This window comes from Crotalus tigris, unplaced genomic scaffold (assembly GCF_016545835.1).
Source record: "Crotalus tigris isolate CLP2741 ecotype Arizona unplaced genomic scaffold, ASM1654583v1 scf7180000017939.2460400, whole genome shotgun sequence".
Lineage (NCBI taxonomy): Eukaryota > Metazoa > Chordata > Lepidosauria > Squamata > Viperidae > Crotalus > Crotalus tigris.
Window position 1 is genome coordinate 1994801 of NW_024096731.1, and position 21353 is coordinate 2016153.

A 21353-nucleotide genomic window follows, 5' to 3' on the forward strand; every position below is an offset into this window, starting at 1 on the left:
TGGGAGGAAGGTAGCCTAATAAGTACAGTACTTTGAAATTCCATCAGTCCACCAAATTGTATTGAATGCACTAGAACAGTGGTTCTCAACCTTTCTAATGCCGCGACCCCATAATATAGTTCCCCATGTTGTGGTGACCCCCAACCACTTATACATCACCGGGTGCCAGGGGCGTAGCCAAAGAAAAGGGGGGGAAAATGGTGGACAGCCTTGTTTGGCGACCCCCGTGAAATGGTCGTTCGACCCCAAATGGGGTCCCGACCCACAGGTTGAGAACCACTGCACTAGAAAGAATACCAATCCAGAAGGTTTACTGCAACAAAGATACCACCTTCAATAGAGATTAGGCATTTTGTGAAGCCAGCCTATATATTCCATTGAAATAATAAAAAGCACAACTGTTTTAGATCAATGTTGAATCAGACAGTTAAAAGCTGCTGCCTAGCATCCTTTGATAATAACCCTTCTAAGTATAGTTTAATCCTGTCTAGGAGTCTCAACCCTTGAATTTTAGGCTTCAGATCTCAGATCGGTGATGGCATCACATCTGAAAGCAACCCAGACATAGCTGTTCCTTCTCCATCTGGAAGAAGGTGGTTTTCTGAGTTCACCATATATGCCACAACACAGCTCTTTTAAGTTCCCAGCAAGTTCATTTGTAGCTCTAAGCAAAGAGTTTTAAAAGTACTACTTGGACATTTGTACAGACGTTTCATGAAAGTGAAAGTTTTGCAGAGAACAAAAACATAGTGGCAAATGATCGTGGGACAAAATGTCTGCTCTCTTTCTCCGTAAATATTATATTCATCAAATCTTTTTTTCTGGAAAAGGTGAATAGCATTCTTTCTAGGATGCTTTGCAAAAGAGAACTAATGCAGGGTTAATGCCAATTCTCTCTCTGTTTCTAACTCCCTCTCCCCTCCCCCAATCCAGGACATAATGGCATGGAAACAACGCAACTGCTGCTTTGGAAACTCTAATTAGAAAAGTTGGCTGAATGGAGAATAGTTTAAAAATGCTAGTCATGACCTTGCCCAAAAAAAAAAAAAAGCTGTCATTAAGAAAGCAGAAAAGACAACATTCAAGTCTGATTCAGAGAGCTCATTTCACCAAAACACTATTTTCTAAAATCCCATTGAAGTAGATGGGTGTTTAGCCATATTTTCACTCAACAAGTCATCAGGAACCAAGGTGGATGCCTGCCCAAAAATGACTCCGCTGACAGAATAGTGGCAATGCCTCTAAGACAGTCTTTATTCACTAGGTGTACTACAGACATGTTCCCGTAATCCTCTTGCCAGTGCTGCCAATACCCGTTTTAGATCTTATTTCTAATAAATTATATTATTTAATAAACATTCTGGTCTTGGTCGTACCACCATTTGGAACAAGAATGGTAAGCATGATGGACAGGGTCCTTCAATAAAATGCATCGGTATCCATGGTTTCACTTGAGATTCTTTTTGAAGCATGCCATTGCAATGGAATTATCGAAAAAAATACCATTCTAAATAAGATTACTGAGATAAATAAAATTCTACAATAGAGATCATGCATTTTATAGAACAGATTAGCTTCTATCCATTAATGTACACTCAAACGAAATATGAAGCGGGCACAGCAGCGTCTGCATTTTCTGTGTCGCATGAGAAAACCACATCTTTCTTCTCCTGTCCTTACCACTTTCCATAGAGGGACGATCGAGAGCCTCCTGTCATACAGCATCAGAGTCTGGTTTAGAAGCATCACTGCTTCAGACAGGAAGGCGGTGCAGAGAGTGGTGATGGAAGAAAAGATTATTGGCAGTTCCCTCCCTTCCGTCCAGGACATAGCACATAAGCGTTGCTTGAGCAGGGTCTGCAAGATTGCCTGGGATACTACACATCCTCTTCACAACCTGTTTTCCTTGTTACCTTCTGGGAGGAGGCTCCATGGTATCCGAAGCAGAACATCCAGGTTCAGTCACAGCTTTGTTCCATACAGTATAAACCTTGTGAACTCTAAAGCTTCCTCCTCTCATTATATATTCAAGATGGACAGTGATTAATATTTATATGTTACTTCTATGTAAGTGTGTAGGTCTATACGTATGTTGTATATAGTATGTTTTAAATATGTGTTATGTATATGTACAGTTTGAGAACAAGCAACTAAATTTCATTTTTAATGTGTGCCATTGCGCCCACAATAAAAAATGACAATAAAGGCTATCTATCTGTCTAGTATCATTTGTAAGCCTTTTTTAAAATGACAATTCATTTCAGTTATGCATTGCCATTCTGATGTTTTAATGACTCTTGAGATTATTTTAGTAATTAACTCTGCCCCCTCCCCCACTTTAGACTATTGCTTTATTTCATTAGTAAAATATATTTGTTTACAGTGAAAGTTCATCACACCAATAAGAGCCCATTTAGAAGGGAAAGAGAAACACAATGAAGATATAAATCATATGAACATAACCATTAGTATGACTATAATTACCGAAACTAAGGATACTGTTGCTGAGCACAGGACGCTCATGAGATATCTCCATTTTATACCGTATAGAAATTCAGGACATGGAGAAACCATATCAACATTCTTATTTCTAAGTTTCTCAATGACAACAGAAAATCAGACCCCGAGGCAATGGAAGAACTGTGCAAATCAAAGTCGAAAAATCCAGCAGGCTTAATTGATTTAGGGGACTTGCACTAACCCTTTCTGGTTGTTCCTATCCTGACACAGTTGTAACAGATGGGAAAGAAAACCAGACTGAACTTGTCATTTGTGACAATGAAATCAGAGTGCCTGTTGGCTGCAGACTTGACATATTGCATGATTCAGAGATATGGAAATCACTCAATATTAGTGGTTAGGGAGAGGATACCTGATCTTTCTATTTGAACACCATAACAGCAGGCTGCTTGTTTTTGCTGTGGTGTTATAACTAATATATTTTTTGACTTATGGTTTCATGAGGCATTGCACTCACTGTGTTCTAACTGGAGTTTTATTTTGTGATAAATTAACCCGCTCTGCTTTTCAGCCAAAGCAAGTGCTCAAGGCCACTAATGACAATAACATTATTTTTTTTCCTACACATACACAGTATCACTGAAACCCACTGAATTCAATAGCCAAACTAGCTTATCCATCAGTGAGAAAAAAGCAGCAGTGAAGGCAGCCTTTGAATAAGTTAGAGATTAATAATGCACAGCACAAAAGTTACCAAGTGCTTAGAGAGAATATGTTCAAGAATATTTGGCTGTCTAACAGGCAAAACTTTCAAAATAAAGGCTCAAACCAAAGAACATTGAACACAGGCCTAATCCAGGTAGTGCTTTGTCCCACAGATGATTAGTTTATCATCTGTGTTTTGTCTCTAATTCTATTGCTGACACTCTCCCACATGCTCTGTCCAAACATTACACAGGATAGCCATGAGATATAGTTGTTGTCAGAAGCATGAAGAAATTGCTGTTTCACACACAGATTTGTATCTGCCTTTAGGCTTAATAACATGCTCTTAAGATGGCAGAAGGGTAATGAGATGCTTGGGAGCTGAGCATCCTGTCCATGAAATTTTTTCATGGCAATAGTATGCATAGTTTATCCTTGCCTTCTTCTGCACTGTTTTTTGACTTCTGCATCTTACTTGGACCTAAGGCATTTTTTAACACTCTCTCATTCCAGTACTACCTGTAAAGGAATTTAGAGTGGGTCTTGGTAAAATATAAATGGGCCATTAAGCAGGGATTTGGAAAATAAATTTTCCAATCCTGAGACAGAGGGAAATATGAGATGGAAATTCAAAACGAACCTGCCTTGATTTTGTTCACTTTAAGATGGGATTGAGGAAAAGTTGAACAGGATTCAAGATTTTGATATTCCACCTGACTACAATAAAGAGCATTCTTGGAATCTCTGCTGTGCCCATCACTTGACTTGGAAGGACCAAACCAGAGCTAATTCTGCTAGCTTCCAAACACTGACAAGGATAGCTGGGTGCTGATAGGCTGGGTAAAATCCCAAAGAAGGAACCAGAACCGAAGCAGTACCCATTAAATGCATGCTCAGAGTGAAATAATAGTGAGTATCCTTTCCACACTTCTCTAGTGTTGCTGAACAATTCTATTTTGGCTAGTGATTAAGAGGCTATTTATCAACAGTTTTCAAGGAGCACGTAACACCACTCTTCCCAGACGGGTTGTCTTGAAGCTGTGATAAGGAGGCCACATTTCTATTAATAGTATATATGTACAGGCACCAGTGGCCCCTTTCAAATCTAGAGCAGGGCATGGGAATTCAGTCACTGCAGCTTCTACAATATGCAAAAAGCACATAATGCAGTCAAATAGGCAAGTACAGGATGTTAAGCTCTTGGGAGTATTTACACCAAGCCTGTCAATCACAGAAGCTGAACTGTACACTTCTATTTCCCTCTGTGTCTGTAGAAAGTGATGAGTAGTGATAGGCAGAGAAATTATTCTGCATTTTATTACTTCTAGTGCTAATTTCAGTTTGATTAACAGCAGTCTGTGGTAGAACTTTGAGGACATAATTGGAATGAAATCTTCATTGCTGGAGTGGGATATTCTTACATTTATTTAATTGTAAAGTGGCCCAGCATTGTGTATCTCCTATCATTCATCCTACAATTATCTTTCCTGGAGTCTGCAATCCTCTGGGCTTCCCATACTCAGTTAAATCCCAATGGAAGGCAAGGTGAGACAATTTTTACTGTTGTATTATCACTGAGGAACTCTTAACAAATTTGTCCAAGAATCTTTTGTTCTCCAGGAGAACTGCAGAAAAAGGACCCACTCAATTTCTCTGTTTGGGAATTGGGGGGAAAGTTTGAACAGGCAATTTGGGTAGGGAGAAGACTCAGTAAAAACTACCGGAGGAAAATCATGAGGTTGCATCTTATTTTCAGATTTTAGTGTTTTCAGATCAACTTCCAGAAGGCTCAGTAGTTTCAAACTTGGCTGAAGATTTCATTTCCATGTTCATATTGCAGAGCCAACTGGAGGAGGAGGAGGAGGAGAGGAGGAGGAGGAGGGAGGAGGAGGAGGGAGGAGGAGGAGGAGGAGGAGGAGGAGAAGAAGAAGGAATTTCTTTGGGGCAGAATGGCAAACTAGGAAGAGTCCCTGCCTACTTCTTGAAACATGAAATTAAACTCCTTCTAGCTGGATATTTACTAGATAGGTGAAGGTAGCCTTTCCACAGAATCTGTTTGATTCTAAGAACTTTAGGGTGGCATGGAATATATAACTCAAGCATATGATAAGTACTTTTTATGTTTTCTTTCCCCCCCTTCTCTTTGACAATGCATGCATCTCCATCCCTTTTACCTTTGTGCTTTGCTCCTATTTTTCCTCTTTTTTGTTATTAATTAAAAGGCAATAAAAAAGCAAGTAACTGCATACACTCACTCACTCACCATATTGAATGTAAGCAACACCCTTCAAAAAAGCAGCTGCAGAATGTTTTGGAAAAAAGTGAGAGAGAAAAGGGGCAGTGAATGACTCCATGACAACTTCTGTCTTAGAGGAGAAGATAATACTTGTATGACTTTATCGCCATTAAGTATGACAGCTGACCATTTTCTAGGCTTCCTTCAGGTTGTTGGATCAAACATTTCACATCTCAAAACAGCAGGCTTAATTAGCCAGTGGTATCGTAGGGAATACAATTCTATGGGGGACAAATATTACATCAATTAAAAACCAGGATCCACAAACACCGGCTGCCAGTCAAACGCCATGATCCCAAATGCTTAATCTCTACCCACGCCAACATCAAAGAACACCAGTTCAATTGGAGCAACACCAAAATCATCAGCCACGCTGCCACCCGCCACACCCGAGAGTTCGTTGAAGCCTGGCACCTCACAAGCAATTCCATCAACAGACACACTGACTTACAACCAGCCTACCAACCCCTCAGAATCCAAATCAACCACACAGCCAATCAGAGACAGCACCGATCCTCAACCAACCCACGCAAGCACCCCCACCAGCAGTTCACCTCCCAATGACCCTCACCTGATGTAACCTCCCCATCACAAGACCCATCACAAGCCTCTTACTAATGACTCCCACCTGACCCATCACAAGACCCTCACTTGACATACCCACACCTGAAGCCCTTACAAACAGAAGAACACTGACACTGACATTCCCTAAACTCCACTGAAGATGTTATCTAGCCTGGTAAGGAAACGTTCGAAACCAACCCACAGGCTCGGAGAACGAATCTTCATCCTCATCCTATACCGGAGCTTCAGAGTTTTGCCACTGTTGAAAACTGAAAAGCTTTTTTTTCTGAATCTACTTTGCAAAAGCACCAACAAGGTTTGCCATGGGCTGAGTTTTGCAACGGACTCTTGGAAATAAATGTACAATCACACTGAGTGAATCTGAGAACAAAATGCTGTTGCATAAATTCTCATTGTCTGTCAGGTGCCCTTTCATTCCTGTCTAACTGGGAGGTCTAAAAACAAGCACCTATTACAAAAAGATTATAAGACTATTGTGTGTTTCCCCTGCTATGATTCTTTAACTAGTTAGCTATTAATTTCTCATACTGAATTACCAGCAAGTTGCATGGACAATCAAAGAATTCCAATTAAGTGATGGATGGGGAATGTTATGGTTTCTTCCAGCACAATGTGTGAAGTTCTTAATGTGCAACGACAGAAAAAAACAGAAGGTTTTTGATTCAGGGATTTTTTTTTTTAAGCAAAGAGAAGAAAGCAAAACTGATAGTGACACTGAGCTGAACAGAAGGGCTTGGAGAGTACAAAAACACGCATCTGAATTGTCCTTCCTACCTTTCCTCCCTTCCTTTTCCCCTCTTTATTATTTTTTTTATAAATAACTCAAGGCAGAAAACATATATAATACTCCTTTTGGCTCCTATTTTCCCTACAAGAACCCTGCCAGGGCTGTGAAACATTGGGCTGAGGCAGAATGACTGGCCCAAGTTCACCCAGCTGGATTTCATATCTAAGGCAGAACTAAAACTAATAGTATCTTGGCTTTTAGACCTACAACCACTTCATTAAACTGGCCCCTTCCCTTCCCCTCCCCTCCCCTCCCTTCCCCTCTTTCTCATTCTAAAGACCCATCTTAACAGCTACACAACAGGCATGAGTAGCACAACTTTTTTTCCTATTGCGCATACTCATGTCATCTGAAGCTTGCGACCAAATTAACAAATAGATCAGTCAAAATAAAGGTAAATTCATCTTTGCCTAATCTCATCAATCGAGCATATGTGGGAGAAATGAGAGAAGAGATAACATTCCAATGTACATGTCTATGGAGATTCTCAGTCTTCCAGGTCATGGTTGTCCCAAAGGTGCTTTTTCAGGAGGCAACTGGACTTCCTTTGAAGATGTTTTCTTTGAAGATGTTTTGCTTCTCATCCAAGAAGCTTCTTCAGCTCTGACCGGATGGTGGGGAATGGAAGGATTTACACTCCTTGCAGACAGGTGGTCATTTGCATTCTTTTAGAGAGTCGCTGAAGACATTTGGAGGTTTACCTGTGTCCTCAGGGCCACCTGAGTAGTGCAAATGTGTGTGGAGCCTTCTTGGCTGTAGGATGTCTTCTGCCCTGTGTCCCTTCACTGTTGAAGAACAGGCGCGGGCTGTTGGGGGTGAGTCTGCGTTGTCTGCATCTCAAACTGAAGTGCAAATGGTTCCTGTTGTTTGCAACGTTTTCTGGAAATCCATTCATACTCCCGCACCATTCGAAGGGTGTTCATCCCAAAGTGCACGGCTAAATGTCTATTGGGATTCCAATGTAGAAAATACATTCATATTCTTGTAAAAAGGAAAAAAAATGGCTGAGCTCCTTTGAGATGTTTCTGAGGCCAAAGCTAGATTACAGCACACAATCCAAGCAAATTGCTGAATCAAGTGCATTCTCCTGAGGCGAGAGCTCAGCATTTCAGAGAATATTGATCATTCCATCACAGCCTTTTCAAAACTCTTGTGGTTAAAAGATAGGATAGCTTATGTTTGTTTGTCTCCCCCAGGATGACGCTACTTAAAGTCAGAAAAGCACAATGTTGCTGCAAGAATAGCTATTCATAAACTTTTTCCTCTAACAGAAAATCTGAATGTCCAAGGTCAACTAGAACGATGAGCTCCAGACTCCTTGACAGGATAGAAATCTGTGTACACCTGGAGGGGGCAGGTATAAAAAAGAGAGGGAGAAGGGCAACAGCCAAACATTGATCTTCCCAAGAAGAATTATACAAAAATAAATGCAGGGCAGTAATGAAAGAAGAGTTATCGGTTCTGGGGTTCATGACTGTTACAAGGCACAAGTGCTATATTATAGCCTTATATGCTATTTTGCTGCTTTTTAGCAGTTTTCCAGAATTTTGCAGCCCAGACTGGTACCCCTCATCAGATTTAGGTGGTGGTGGAGAGGAAGAGAACAGGCTAGTCTTTGCCACCCTGAAAGACAGTTTCCTAGACTTTGTGGACAGAAGCAAGTGAACAATGCTGCTCAAATTGTATGCTTAATCATATAGGTCTGCTCCCAGCATGCCTGCATAATTGCTTTTTAGTGGGTCTGAAACTTGTGTAAATAAGCACATCCAATAAATCTTAGTAATCTCCAAAGACACAGTTCTTGCTGTGGAAAAATCAAGTTTGCAATTAAAGCTAGAGGAGGAAAAAAAAAAGAGGAAACAAATATATTGATTCCAACAATGTGCCAAAACTTACGCGTTTGTTCTTAATGTCAGCTTTAATCCAGCCAAACCACTTATATGTTTTGCATTTTAGGAACTCCCAGTTCAGTTTATAGCTCTGCTGCTGAATAGAGGAGACATCAGCCCATTTGCCCTTCAACCTGTGGAGAAAGATGAGCACAAAATGAGGGCAGGATTTTCCAGCAGCGCATAGTTTAAGGATGATTCCTTCCATTTATGTTTTTGGATTTAGTTGTTTTTGTAAGGGAGGACAAGGACAGTTATGACGACATAATAAATACCTTTCCACATAAGCTTCCTGTTTCCTAAGTGGCTATTAGCACCTCTAGAAGCATCTCTGGAAGTTCACAAGCAGGACATGAAACAGATATTTTCATCTTCAGCATTTGGGATCTAGAAGTCTATCCACTCTGCACTTCAAGACTCCACGTAGCAATGATGGTGGCCAGGAATCAGGTTCAAGCAACCAGATCCACATATATAGAGTTCAAGCTACCTACTTCATTATATTCTGCCTGTTATACAGGAATCTCCCAGACTGCTTACCTTCTCTTGGGGACAGATATAGTCCTTTGGGGGAGGGGGTGTCAGTCCTGAATCCCTTGCAGTTGCACAATTCAAAACTAATCCCTTGCTTGAGTCTTCCTCCCTGCATGGTTGGGTATTTCCCAACAGTACTCACTGAATGTGTCTGCTAATTTCTTCAAAGCCAGTTTAATGATCATCACCCTTGAGGCAAACACCAAATTCCTTTAGTTAAGAATGGTATCCTGCTGACAGATTCTTCTACTTGGTACCACTGCAGGCATAAATGACAAATCCGTAATACCCATGATTCTATTCTACTTGTGAAATTCCTCCTAGTTGTTTTCCCCCTCTGTTATCTTTTCTTCTTCTTCTTGTAGGGATTTTTTTCTACCTCTCAATCAGAAGTTATCAGTACAGTAGGAGAACCAGATATATATAGGGCTTACTGAAGAAATTTATCACCAGCTCTGATCCAAAACTCACAGAGAAGAACTTAATGGGTTATTAGAAAGTCTAATCCATCATTGCTTAATGACAGGCCTAATGTCTAAATCTATAAAGTTCTGGCTGAAAACTACAGTTTCTCTTCCTCATTCACAATTTAAGAAAAGTATGGGTAACAACAATAATTTTTGCACAGAAATCTACATCTTTAACTCCAAATAAATGGTAGCTGTTTTAACAGGCCAAAGGTTGCAACACTTGTTTTCTACAGCTGAGTCTCAATAGCATGGAAACCACATTTCATGATCTTGGTTCTTTCATGAACTGGAAGACCTTTGATGATTTCAACCTCTATTGTAACTCGAGACCACCAATAGCTTTGAAGTCCAAAACAAACACCAAGATATTCCAATCACTATCCTTCTCAAAAGACAAATCCAGGAAATGTTTTCTGCCTGCACCAACACAATATAAGTTTTGGTGTGACACACAACAGTTACGATCCAAAGCTACTGACTCTCACTGGAAAGATGCATTTAACTGCTTCCAAATACTTCCAGGAAATTGATTTATGGATATCACGGTTTTACCCCAGGTATCCTAGGTTGTAGACAAACAATAGATAGACTGATTTATCTGCAAAGGTTTATATAGCATTCAGTCCATACAACTATGGATGGCTCACAAGGTAAAATATGCAATTCAATACCAGCAGATTAAAAAGATTGCAGCCACAAATCAACCATCAATCAGACAACTAAAATCAATCTCCAAACATTCAGAGAAATAAGACTGTTTAACAACTCTAAGGAGAGCCAGTAAGGAGACTACATGACGCATCTCTGGAGATAAATTGTTTTACAACATCTTATCAAGGAGAAGATTTGCCTTTAGGTCCATGCCCCTTTGATCTTTTGTGATGGCAATCCTAAGCAATCTCATTTCTTCTGTTGCCCTGAAATCAAGCTACATAGAACTTTGTGGGTAATAATCAGCACTGGGTCTGGAAACTTACTAGTGGCCAATGCATTAAGCACATAATTGGCATTAAATAATACTGGCAACTCTCATCTCCAAATATCCTGGTTGCCTCACATTGCACCAGCTGAACTTTACAGGTTGTCTTCAAAGGCAGCCTCGTACAGAGTATACTACAGTACTGCAGGTTTATTGGCAATGAGAGCATAAGTGATAATAATAATAATGGCTTCATGATCCAGGTAGGGCTTCAACCACACAAATATGGGTAAAGGTCCCATTGGGCCTGACATCCACCTTCCGCTCCACCTAGAGCTGTGAGCCCAGAAGAAACTTTAGGCTGTAGACAGGGTGAGAAAAATCATTAGTGGAGTACGGGAATAAATAATAATTCTGTTTTTGTGGGATTCAATCTATGGGCTTATTTTGTCCAGCCAGACCCAAAACCCTCCTCTCAACTGAGGAAGAATTCTCACATTTTTTATGTGCTGCTCAGTGTCTCATTTGGTAAGATGGATGGCTATATAAATTTGATTATTAAACAAACACTTCTGATTTGGCCAAGGATAGCAACGTGCAACTGAGTATCATCCACATAATGATATCTTATCCCAAACTTCTTGGTGTTTTCATATACATGTTAAACAGAAATGAAGTGAGAGCCGAGTTCTGAGGGAGTCCACCTTAGACTAAATTTTGGGCTTGACTACTCATCTCCCTTTAATAACAACTGAAACCTCCACAGCAACTGGAACAGAACCATAAGAAAACAGTGCCCCCATTTCCCAACCCAAATAGGCAATTCAATAAGATACCATGGTCAGTACGGTAGTATTAAGATAGTAAGTAATCTGATAAGACAAAGAGAAGCACTCTCAGGTTACCCATCAGGGCAACCAATGCTGTTTTTGTCTTGTGCCTGAGTCTGAGTCCAGAATGGAAAGGATTCAGATAATTGGCTTCATGTAGGAGCCAATTACTTTCTTCAGCACTTTCCTCAGAAATGGAAGGTTAAATACCTGGCAAAAGGTAGCTTGATCAAGAGAGGGTTTCTTCAAGAGACAGCCTATCACCATTTCTTCCAAGGCTGAAGTAGTATGCCTTCTCTCAAAGAAGCATACACCATCTCTTGACTCTAGCTCAGACATGTCAAACACAAGGCCCGGGGGCCAAATGTGGCCCACGAAGTGGTTTCATGTGGCCTGTGAAGCCATCCTGGAAACAGTGAGAGAACGGCACCTGCTGCCTTGGCCCAGGCCGTCCGGGAGCCAATGTACAATTTTGTGGTGGCCATCTTGGCACTTGCCCCGGTGGACCATGCCTTGGCATTTGCCCCGGTCCCACCCCCTTCTGCCAGAGACCCTCAGATCTGTCCCATTCCTGCCCAGGCCCCCACAGGCACTTGACGCGAATGATGTAGAACTGGCCACGCCCACCCAGTAGACCAAACCCACTCCATCCACGCCCACCCAGTAGGCTGCACCCACTCTGGCCACCCTTCCACCCCCCCCAGGGCAACCACAATGCTGATGCGGCCCTCAGTGAAATCGAGTTTGACACCCCTGTTCTAGCTATTCATACTCAGCCAAAGAAGCCGTGAAGAATATAGATCTAGCCACATGTGGTGGAAATCTTGTTAGAGAGGGTTCTATGCTGTTACTCAGTCTCCAGAAGGTTGAATGACGGTGTCACAAGATGTTATCCCAGATCACATTTTAGACTCCATCCAAAAGGTATCTGAGGGATATGAGTCATTTTATTTGCAAAGAATCTAGCAAACATGTCACAGAGACAAGCAGACACATTGTCCTTGACCATTCCTTCCTGAATGGAACAAGTCATCCTGACCACTGGACTTATTTATCCCTTTAATTTTCCTGTAGGGTGCATAGTTACTATCTTTCCACAACCACAACTTTCCCTTTCTCAAACATTCTTGCTGAATGTTATTTTTGTAAACAAAATTGGGCTCACTGTCAGATGAAGTGCAGTTGTATTTTTAATACAAGATAACCCTTCTCTCTCCCATGATCAAATAATGTTGTGGGCTGGGGTCTTCCAATTGGTTAAATTCTCAATATATCCCACTTGTTTTTAAGGATGTTAAGTGTTATGTCCCGAGCCTTGCAAACGGCTCGGGCGTTTGCAGGCAGTCCCGGGCAGGTGCAAGGCTGCCCGGGACCAGACAGGCTGTCGCCAGCGCCGTGCGCATGCGCGGGTGCTGGCGCGGGAAAAGTAACACATTTACCTGGGAGTTGCCTATATAAGAGGCTGCAAGCGTTTGGGAAGCTAAGAAGCCATCTACTTGTAAGCTGAATGCAGAATAAAGAAAACTGAGAACTCCAACTGCTTCTCGTGTCTGCTTTGCGCCAAGGACTCAACACTGGCGACGAGGGTGGGATGCCTTACACCGCCTGGAAAGGAAGAAGTGTAAGCTTACCCAAGTGAGTCCTGAGCGGCGGAACGGCGTCGACACGGCAGCTGCTCGCCAATCCAGTGCACATTCGGGGGTAGGCTGGCTGATAGACCTGTCTCCTGAAGATGGCGAAAATCGGAAGGCTTTCGGAGTTCGACGTCTCACATCCAGAGCGGTGGGAGTCCTACGTAGCCAGGGTGGAGAACTACTTCAAGGCAAACCAAGTGAGGGAAGAGAGCTTGAAGGCTGCCACCCTGCTTTGTGTTTGCGGTCAAGACGCCTTCGACATCGCAGAAAACCTTGCAGCACCTGTTCCAGTAGAGTCTGTCAGCTACGCAGATCTGAAGAAGCTACTGAAGGAGCACTTCCACCCCAAGATGTCCGTCATCGCATGGCGCCACACCTTCGAGCAGAGGGATCAACGGCCCGGTGAGTCGGCCAAAGAATACATCGCCGCATTACGGAAGGCCGCCAAGCACTGCGAGTTCAAAGACCTCGAAGAACGACTGAGGGACCGATTCGTGTGCGGGTTAAGGCATCGAGATCTACAACAGAGACTTTTCGCTAAAGAAGAATTGTCCTACCAAGATGCCTTAAGGGAAGTCACCGCAGAAGAAGCAGCAGGCGGCGCTGTCAAGAACATGCGGCCGATCAGAAACAGTCCAGAGGTTGCATCCGTGCACCAGGAAGACGTCCAAAGAAACTCCGAGGAGGATCCGGACGAGGAAGTCGACCGTCTCCACCCCACAAAGGAAGAAAAACAGAAGGGAAGCTCTTCAGCTCCGCTCAAGTGCATCGGCTGTGGAGGTCGCCACAGGAGAACCGACTGCAAGTTCCGCTCCGCTACCTGCCGGGCATGCGGCAAACAAGGACATATTGCAGCTGTGTGTCTGGGCCGACGAAAGGTACAACCTCAGGAAGAACTGCGCCTGAAAGGTACCAGATTCCCCAGCCAGAATAGGGTAGGGTTTTGCGCTTCGCGAAGAAGCATCCTTAGGACAGGCACACACAAGCCCATTAAGAAAAAGCTGTCACTCAAGGTGAAGCTACAAGGGGTTCCATTATCTATGGAACTAGACACAGGGTCTGCCCCTTCAATCATCTCCTTGCATACATTTAGGAAGATTTGTTCCGGTAGTGGAACTCAGGCCAAGTTAAGGCCTTCTGACATTGTGTTAACAGATTTTCAAAATTCAAGAGTGTGTGTTAAGGGGGAGGCCACTCTTAACATGCAATACAAGAGTTTTGAAGGTCCACTAGACATACTAGTAGTAGGGGGTGAACGAACGAGTCTCATAGGACTCGATTGGTTGAGGCCCTGGGGATACACGTCACAGGACTCAACAGTTTACAAACACTTGACCTACAGGAAGTTTACAAAGAATTTGCAGATGTTTTCAGCCCCCAGCTGGGCACATTCAAAGGACCCCCTGTGTCCTTAAAGCTAGACCCCACTGTCACTCCCATTAGAATTAAAGCAAGAAGGGTCCCTTTTGCTTTAAAGAGTAAAATTGACACTGAGTTAGACAAACTGATTCAACAGGGAATCCTAGAACCTGTTGATTCCAGTCCTTGGGAGACCCCCATTGTCACGCCTCTAAAGGCAAATGGGGACATTCGCATTTGTGCTGACTACAAATGCACTCTGAATAAGGCATTGCAGCAACATGCCTATCCTGTTCCTGTGGTCAGTCATATTCTGGCCTCCCTCAAGGGGGGGCGCGTTTTTGCAAAGCTTGACCTAGCTCAAGCGTATCAACAGCTGCCTGTTGATGATGATGCTGCTATAGCTCAGACTATTGTGACCCACAGGGGAGCCTTTAAGGTAAAAAGGCTACAGTTTGGAGTGAATGTCGCTCCTGGGATTTTCCAAAGCGTAATGGAAAACACACTGCGGGGCATACCGGGGGTTTGCCCCTACTTTGATGATGTCTTAATTGCAGGAGACTCCACACACATTCTAGCTGAAAGGCTAAGGGCTGTTCTGTTAAGGTTCAGGAAAACAGGCCTCAGGCTCAAAAAAGACAAATGCAAAATTGGGGTGCCTTCTACTGAATTTCTGGGATTCAAAATTGATGCTGCTGGAATTCACCCTGCTGAATCCAAACTAACTGCCATTTTAGAAGCACCTAGGCCAAAGTCCAAGACCGAACTTCAGGCCTTCCTGGGTCTCCTGAATTTCTACAATTCTTTTCTTCCACATAAAGCTAGTGTAGCTGAGCCTCTTCACAGGCTACTAGACAAGCAAGCAGTGTGGCGGTGGTCACAGACGCATGCGGCCTGCTTTAACGAAGTCAAGGCCTTGCTCACTTCTAACAGTGTACTTGCACATTTCAACGAGTCTCTTCCTGTGTGCATCGCGTGTGATGCGTCCCCTTACGGGGTTGGAGCTGTCCTGAGCCACCTCAGGTCTGATGGAACTCAGGTTCCTGTTGCATATTATTCAAGAACATTGTCTTCTGCCGAGCGCAACTACGCTCAGATAGACAGGGAGGCTCTGGCTGTTGTTGCGGGAATTAAAAAATTCCATGATTTTCTATATGGCAGGCATTTCACGGTCTTCACTGACCATAAGCCTCTGCTGGGACTGTTTACCACACGTAAGCAGACTCCCCACATCATTTCCCCTAGAATGCTTAGGTGGTCTATTTTTTGTCTGCATATGATTTTTCATTACTCCACAAGCCTGGGAAAGAAATGGGCCATGCTGATGGCCTCAGTAGGTTGCCTCTGCCAGTAGTAGAAGCTGACCCTGCGCCAGCTGTCAACATTCTATCAATCCAAGCCTTGCCCGAGCTCCCTCTTAGTGCCAGGGATGTTGCCGCTGAAACAGGTACAGATCACACACTTTCACGTGTCCGTTCCTGGGTTTTGTCTGGTTGGCCTGAGTACTGCCCTAGTCCTGAGTTTCAGAGTTTCTGGTCCAAAAGGAACGAGCTGTCCCTTTCTCAGGGTTGTTTGCTTTGGGGAAACAGAGTTGTCATTCCCACCTCAATGAGGACTAGGGTCTTGGAATCCCTCCACGAGGGTCATCCTGGCATTGTTCGTATGAAGGCTCTTGCACGCAGCCACTTATGGTGGCCTGGTTTAGATAAAAATATTGAGGCTAAGGTGCATGCATGCCACCTGTGCCAACGATCTCGCCCAGAGATGCCCCAAGCTCCCGTGCACAGATGGGAGGAAACACAGTCCCCATGGTCTAGGGTGCACATTGACTACGCTGGGCCCTTTCAGGGCCAGTTCTTCTTGGTCCTTGTTGACAGCCACTCGAAATGGCTTGAGGTTGTACCTGTCTCATCCACCACCACTGCAAAGACTATTCAGGTACTGAGGGGGATTTTTGCTGCACACGGGCTGCCAGATGTCATTGTGTCCGACAACGGCCCTCAATTCACTTCCTCCGAATTCCAAGCTTTTTTACAGGCTAACATGATTCGTCATGCCACGTCTGCACCCTTCCACCCGTCCACCAACGGTATGGCTGAACGCATGGTGCGCATCACAAAGGACGCCTTGAAAAGACTCACCTGCGGGGACTGGCATCACGGGTTGGCTGACTTTCTCCTTTCTTATCGCACCACACCGTCCACTTCTACGGGGAGAAGTCCAGCTGAACTTCGTTGGGGGCGTCAACTTACTGCTAAACTTGACCGGTTGCATCCGGACAGATTGCCTTCATCTACCTCACATCCTAGGGCACCTAGACAACTACTTGAGGGTGCCCTGGTCTGGACTCGCAATTACGGGCCTGGTCATACATGGGTCCCCGCTTCTGTCTCCAGGGTCACGGGTCCTCTATCCTATGAGGTAGCTCTGGACAACGGTCGTGTCCTGCGCAGGCACATCGACCAACTCCGCCCTAGGCGGCATCTTCCAGCTGAGACTCCTGGGTCTTTTCCAGGGGGGGAGGGGGACCCTTTGGAGCAAAGGGAAGGGCACGAGCTGCTGCCCATCTCCACTGATGGAGCCACAAACGGCCCATTCCAGGGTTCCGCGAGAGCTCCGAACAAGAATTCTATGAGCCTACCAACTACCAGGCATCCACGCCTACTCCAGCCAGGGAGTCACCCCGGGGGCATACTCACTTTCCACACATATCACACAGCACTCCAGTCACGGAGGATACCCGGGGGCATCCCAACAAATCATTCCCCGCAAGAGAGCTGGCACACAATCCCCAAAGTTGGCCTGACCTTACCCCAAATCCTACAGGGAGTCAAACATACAGGGAGGTGGTCGAAGAACCAAGTCCCGACTACAACACCTCTAGCCCAAATCAGGGAATAACTGAGTTTTGGGAAGGTACAGAAACCCACACAAGCCCGGACACAGAACGGGGTTCAGGGAATGGACAGCCTCCTGACAGGTCTTGGACGGACCTAGGAGGTTCAACAGAGACACCCAGCAGTGGCTATCACTTCAGGGGGCCTGAGGGTCTACAGCTAGGCAGGTCAACCAGGTCACAAAGTGACAGAAGCCCTGGCCTGACGAGCCCGGTGGGCGAGCAAGCAGGCCAGGCATCAGGGCACAGCCCTTGGAAGGCACCAAGACAAAATAAGGAGAACAGGCTCACATCTCCCTCCAGTCAGGGAACTCCTGCTAGTAAACCAGAGCTGAGAAGGTCACAGAGAGCAAAGAAATCTCCTAAGTACCTAGAGGATTATATAACATTGCTGGCAAGGCAAAAGCCAGCAAACAGTGGAAGCACTGGGGAGCGGAACGCTGTATAGAACAAATGATTATATGTTGGTAGTAGTTTCAGCCCGGGGGAAAGGGGTGTTATGTCCCGAGCCTTGAAAACGGCTCGGGCGTTTGCAGGCAGTCCCGGGCAGGTGCAAGGCTGCCCGGGACCAGACAGGCTGTCGCCAGCGCCGTGCGCATGCGCGGGTGCTGGCGCGGGAAAAGTAACACATTTACCTGGGAGGTGCCTATATAAGAGGCTGCGAGCGTTTGGGAAGCTAAGAAGCCATCTACTTGTAAGCTGAACGCAGAATAAAGAAAACTGAGAACTCCAACTGCTTCTCGTGTCTGCTTTGCGCCAAGGACTCAACATTAAGTTTCTGTCTCAAGGTCAAATGCCACTAAACAAAGCAAAAATAAACAGCCTAGATCTACTGCTAATTAACCTGGATCAATTTCCCTTCTGTTCTATTTATGTGGATTGCTCTATAAGAGGAAGGAACTGCAAGGAAGGCACTGCTCTACAGGGAATGAACTATAAAACACAATTGTTTAGATCAATGTTAGATATACTCCATACTAAAATCAAAAGGACTGTAATATACAAGCCTTAGCCTGAAAGAAAACAAAATCCAAACAAACATCAATTTTATGATATTTGGTTCCCCAGGTGTACATTTTCATGAGAAACAGTTGGGTTTTCTCTCCAAGAATTGAAAAGCCATTTTTCTGCTCTATCGGGCTCTTGATCTCTCTTCAGAAACAAATAATCCTTAAAAGCCAGCGCTTGCAAAACAGTTCTAAATGAACCAAAATTTTAAAAGTGCAGCTGGCGAGCTTAAAAGCTTTTTGTTCAAGCAATGCACTGCCTGCAATTACCATCCAGAGGCACATGGTGCTCTTCCATCAACTCTAGGACATGAGCTACAAGAGTTGTGAAATCCCATTTGAGCTGAACCTTTGCATTAGCCACGCCAGTTGTTAGATGTATCATTTGGAAAGCAACTTGAGGCAACCCAGCTGCAACCAGTAGTTTCCAAAGTCATCTTTCCATTGAAATGCAAAAATGGGGCAGGAAATCCCAAAACATCAAAGAGTTTGTGACTTTGTTAAATCACACACAATTCTGCTGCTGTTGTTGTTTTTTCTGAAAATATTTTCCATGTACATAAACTGGAATTTCTCTCAGAATATAAATTAATCTAGGAATAATATTCATTTTGAGTGTGTTCATCTATTCCCCAAGAGTGAGGTTTAATGATTCCCATCTATGATAATAATAATAATTTTTATTTTACAATCACAGACCAAAATGCAAGGGCAACAAAAGAAAACACAAGAAAAATACAATCATAAACCGTTAACACGAGAAACCTTAGCTAAAGGGAATTACAACGTTCTCCTCTAATAGTTACAGCTCTTAAAAGAAATTTAGAAATCTGAGAAGTAATATAGGAGGAGTCATCCCCTAGACAATATAAGACCAAATTACTAACATTAGAACCAGAGGGATCAATTCCAAGGAGAGACAGTAATTTAATTAATTCCCATCTATGAATATCTGAAGAAACCTCTCTATATATTTTCTTTATATTACACCTTGCTAACTGAGTTGTATCTTTGGTACACAGATACCTAAATATTTAAAGGATTCAGTACAAACACAGAATTGATATTCCTTAAACCAGGGGTTGCCAATCTGGGAATGCGAGACAATATTCCAGGGGGCACGAAAACTTGGCTTTCCAAAATTATAATGTATATGCATAATTCATTGCCATTATTTCGAACTTTGTTTTCAATCACTGTGTATCTGCAACGGGTAAACACCTTTTCTTCCAGTAGTTCTGCAGCTGCTGGCCCTGGTTGCTCAGCCAACAGTCCTGAGTCCTGTAACCCATTTTTCACCAGATATCCAGGAACTCCAATATCTAGCGTGGACCTTGTTAACCCGGGCGACATCCGAGCCGGTATGGCATTCTGTAATTTACGTTTCACCATATTTTTTATGGGAGAGACACTCTTTGTCTGACAAAAAAATAATGATCTGTTACTACAGATCAAGTCCAATAAGAAGAGGATATCTAAAACGAATACACCAGTTCTGGAAAGAACAACATCCAGAATCAGAAATAACAGAACAGAGACTAGCAGATCAACGCCGATTTATAATACGAAATAAAGTATTCACAGAAACAGAATTGGACGAACTGCAAAGGTTTACCCAGGGCAAAGAAATCAAAGCCTTACCAGAAGTAATTCAGAATGTAGAGGCAAACCAGGGGGAGTTGGCAGTGAAGGAATCCAGCAGAGATATACAACTGTTCTCATTTGGAAACCAGGCACCTCTTCCTCAGGAAGAACAAAACCCTCTAATTAAAGAAATAAAAGAATTGAAACAAAGAATAACTGAGCATCTAGAACAGCACAAAAACAACAGAATAAGGCTGCCTGCATTGAAGCTTGTTCCAAAGAAACAGCTAGCACAAGCATTAAAAGATGCAAATACTGCAATATCAAGTATAAGCACCAATTCACTGCAAGAAACAAACCAACTAATGTACAGCACAGCTGCAGTTATAACTGAATACCTGGGATGCAAAATCAACAAAGAAGAAAAACAAACAAACAGTGCACCAGAAAAATGGAAGGTTAGACTAGAAAATAAGATCAGCAAGTTAAGATCACATGCAAGCAAGCTAGAACAGATGAAAGAAAAGAAGCTGAAGAACAAGAAGACCAAACAATACCTAATCAAGAAATACCACTTAGAAACAAGGAAGATCAAGGAAGCACTGGAAATAATAAAGCAACAAATAACAGCTTTAACCAGGAAAATCAGTAGATATGAAGCTCGGATTGCAAACTATAGGCAGAACCTCCAATTTCAATCCAATCAGAAATGTTTCTACCAATCCATCAATGGAGAAACTACAAGGAATCAGTCAGTACCTGACAAGGAAGAAACAGTGCAGTTCTGGAAGCAGATATGGGATAACCCAAAGAAATACAACAAGGATGCGGCTTGGTTAAAAGAGGTGGATGCAAATAAAACAGAAGTTGAAATGAAAGAACTAGTAATAACAACAAAAATGGTAGAAAAAAGAGCAAAGAAAATCAAAAATTGGTCAGCACCAGGTGAAGATGAACTGCATGGGTTTTGGTTGAAACATCTAACTGTTATACACCCACTCATTGCCAAGCAGTTCAACAATATACTACAAGGAGGAGAAATTGAAAAGTGGCTAACAACTGGGAAAACCTACCTAATAATGAAAAATCCAGCAAAAGGGGCAACACCAGGTAACTACAGGCCAATTACCTGCTTACCAACAACTTTCAAATTACTAACTGGTGTGGTAGCTGATGCAGTACAACAGCATCTAGTTGAAAACAATCTCTTTCCACCTGAGCAGAAAGGAAACCGCCCCAATAGCAGAGGAACAAAAGATCAACTCCTAATAGACAAAATGATCTTGGAAAACTGCAAGAGAAGGAAGACCAACCTGAATGTGGCATGGATTGACTACAAAAAGGCATTTGACTCTCTGCCACATGACTGGATAATCAAGTGCCTAGAAATAACAGGAG

The 21353-nt window shown here is 43.3% G+C and overlaps 1 protein-coding gene across 3 annotated transcripts in view; it reads right to left on the reverse strand.

The window, feature by feature from the left end:
- The window catches only part of FRMPD1 (FERM and PDZ domain containing 1), an 83856-nt gene that overhangs the window by 37344 nt on the left and 25159 nt on the right, over window positions 1–21353 (reverse strand). For 2 of the 3 annotated variants that reach the window (XM_039344834.1, XM_039344835.1), the window contains exon 2: window positions 8730–8856. The exons of the other annotated variant lie outside the window; for it this stretch is intronic. The gene's annotated coding sequence lies outside the window, so the exon portion shown is untranslated. The remainder of the gene's footprint in view (window positions 1–8729; window positions 8857–21353) is intronic. 3 annotated transcript variants of the gene reach the window in all.